Raw genomic sequence first — 3,042 nt, 5'->3', positions numbered from 1 at the left:
ATGTGTGACTTGTTGCTCGGGGGTCTTTTTTTCCTCTTGGTGGTCGCAGGATGAAGGTTAGTAGTCATCCTCCGGTGTCTTTTGGTTGAGCCCTCCTTATATGGTCATTATGCTCAAGGTCCTGGAACTAAAAGCTGATTAAGCAAGTACAGATAGGGATGAGGCAAGCACATATTTGTCTCTGGCTCTTATCTAGGTATAGGCAGCTGGTTTCCTGCTACTTGATATTTAGTGAACAAAACATCCTATATCCTTCACAATCCTGACCAGAGATCCTGTTTCTAACCTAAAACTAGCTCAAACCAGTCTTGAAGTTTGGGCTTGGGCCAGGGGCATAAAGAGCATGCGCAGGGAGGAAAGGCGAAAAGTTCAGGATGAGGAAGACCCTTTACTTATCTGAGGAAGACTCTTCTTTCATCTCGGAGACCCCTGCCCACGACCACCAGACAACGCTGCACAAGCGCAACGTGGATGTAAATGACTTTTGGGTTCATTGTAATACGAAGCGAGGCTGGGCGGGACTAGGTGATGAATATGTATAGGTGTATTGGGAAACTTAATGAATACGGAACTTGTAACTCGATAAATACCAAGCTGAATGCAGCTGTCGGCGTGCATGGCTTTGGAGGAGCTATCGCCCATGTGTCCCAGCGCTGGAATAAACACACCTACTTTACTCCTTATTCTGGTAGTGGAGTCTTTTCCGCTCATCAGGTGGCTGGTTGGTTGGGTTGGGGTTGGGGTTTTTTGGGGTACCGGTGGGGGGGTTGTTTTTTGTAAGATGTGCTATGGGGTTTGAAGGTGCTGTGGGTGCCCGCAGCGCTGGCACAGCCCCGGCACGGGCAGGGCGGCCCCGGCCGGGCTGAGGGAACCGGGAGCGGCTGCCCGAGGCTGGAGCGGGGGCGCAGGAGCCGAAGGGCCGCTCTTCAGGCGGAGCGGCCGCGCTGCCCCGGAGCCAAGCTGGGCACAGCGATGGCCTCGGGGCGCTGTCAAGCGCAGCGATTCCCGATGCTGCTACAGCGCTTGGCGGGCGGCTTCCAGGAGTATTCCCGGGGAGTGCCGGGCTGTGGTAAGAGCGCGGCTGCCTCGGGGCTCGGGGGCTGCGAGGGCTCTGCCGGGCGGGCAGAGGCGCGGAGCGGGGCCGGGCGGGCCCTCGGGGCCTTGGCGGGGGTGACCTCGGCTGGACGGGCTGGGGCCGCGGCCGAGCGCCGCCGCCTTTGGCCGGGAGCCTCCCGGGCAGAGCTCTGTGCTCGCTGCCGAAGCCCGGGCGGCCCGGGGAGCGCTCGGCGGCCCCTGGGCTCCGGCGCGGGGGGGGTCCGTGTGGCCGGGCCGGCGCCGTGTCCCCAGCGCGGCCCGAGGGGAACGGCCCGACCCGGCCGCGGCCTTTTAGGCCTGGGGCTGCTCGGCGGGATGGGCTGAGCTGGGCTCAGCGGGAAGTGGCTGAGGGAGAGTGGCTGAAGCATTCTCACAGCTCCAGTGGGAAACTCTTTACAGCACCATGTGCTGTATGGTGTGTTACAGACGGTGTCCAGTAGAAGGGGAATTCCTTCAAGACACTTGAATTAAGAGTTGATTTAAACTTTTTGTGGGCCTGTAGAAAGCTTTTGTTGCAGTGCAGCTCCCAGACAGCCGCTGGTGCCCGGCTGGGCTGTGTCTCTGGGGCACAAACACCCGCGGAAGGAGCTGGGCCCTCGGGGCTGCTGGTGCTGCTCGCGGAGCCTCCTTGCAAAGGGGATCCAGGGACATCCACAGGCAGAGGCACCTCAGCTCCACACTGTGGCTCTCTGGGGCTTGTTCTGGAAAAATGACCTTCTGGGAACTCAGAGTTCACTGTAGCTAGTGGAAGGGATTAACTATTGCAGCGTTGTAAGGCTTCTTGCCTCCAATTAAGAGGATTTGTTGAAGTTTTCTAAAGGCTGTGTTGTGACTCCATGATCTGTGGAGAGCGTCTTTGTGCATTAGTGCAGGTCTGCCCATCACAGATGATCATTGCCACTGGGTGTCACAAAACCTCTCCTGATAAAACCAACTCCGTGGCAAAAGAAGTTTCCAAAGAGCAAGAATTCTTCTTTTCTCTGTCCTGCATGTTTAAGGAGCTCAGATTTTTGCAAAAAGGTTTCTTTCTACTTACTCCTTGAACAATGAACAAAGGAGCACCAAGAGTTTTGCCAGTTCTTTCTTAGTTTTCCAAACTCTTTTCTAAGAGCCTGCCAAAATGGTATCTGGCAGCTGAGAATCTGTGGGATATCTCAGACTCTTGTCTGTGAGAAAAGATCATGGGAATTAAGTGCCTCAATCCCTTTGAGGCCCTGGACTTTTCATTCCGTCTTTGGCCTGGGGCTGGATTTTCCCTTTCTTTCAGTCGTTTTGTTTTAAAATTCCCCTTGAATCAGAAAATGCCGTGACCTGACGTGGTTTCTGTAAGGATGAGTGAGGTTCTTCCCTTGCAAAGCAAAGGCAGTGGCCAGAAGGCAGCTGAGCCTCAGCAGGGACCGCGCCCATGAGCTGGAGCCGCCGGTGGAGCATCAGCTGCTCGGGCGGTCTCTGGGGAGAAGCAGGGCTGTCCTCTGCTCCCGCTGACAGCTCCGGCGGCTCTGGGAACCTGCGTGCCCGGGCAGCCCCAGCGGTGCCAGATGTGCCCCCGGGACAGGCGCTGCCGAGGGAGGGCGAGACGTGGGGCTGAGCCCTGAGCCCGAGAGGGGCTCTGGAGGAGGCAGGGGCAGCTCCGCTCCTCCCTGCAGGGTTTGTGCCCTGCTCGGAACCAGTTCCCATCCAGTGGGGGAAAATACCGCCCCTGGGGCACGCAGGAGAGCAAAGGGCTTCCCACCCTTAATCCCGGCCCAGCAGCGTGGCTCCGTTTCGCTTTCTCCCGTTGCCCTGCTGTTGTGTTTCTGCCCTCGCAGCTTCCGCCGCCTCCAGGGCCCGGCTGCCGCTTTTCCCCTTGGGAGCGTCCCGGCGGCTGCAGGGAAGGCAAGGGAGGCTCCGTTCGCCCGGCTGAGGGTGCGGGATCCCTGTGTCCAGAGCTGCTCGGGCAGGATGTGA

Source organism: Corvus hawaiiensis, unplaced genomic scaffold, assembly GCF_020740725.1.
Source record: "Corvus hawaiiensis isolate bCorHaw1 unplaced genomic scaffold, bCorHaw1.pri.cur scaffold_60_ctg1, whole genome shotgun sequence".
Taxonomy (NCBI): Eukaryota; Metazoa; Chordata; class Aves; order Passeriformes; family Corvidae; genus Corvus; species Corvus hawaiiensis.
This window is presented reverse-complemented; position numbering follows the sequence as displayed.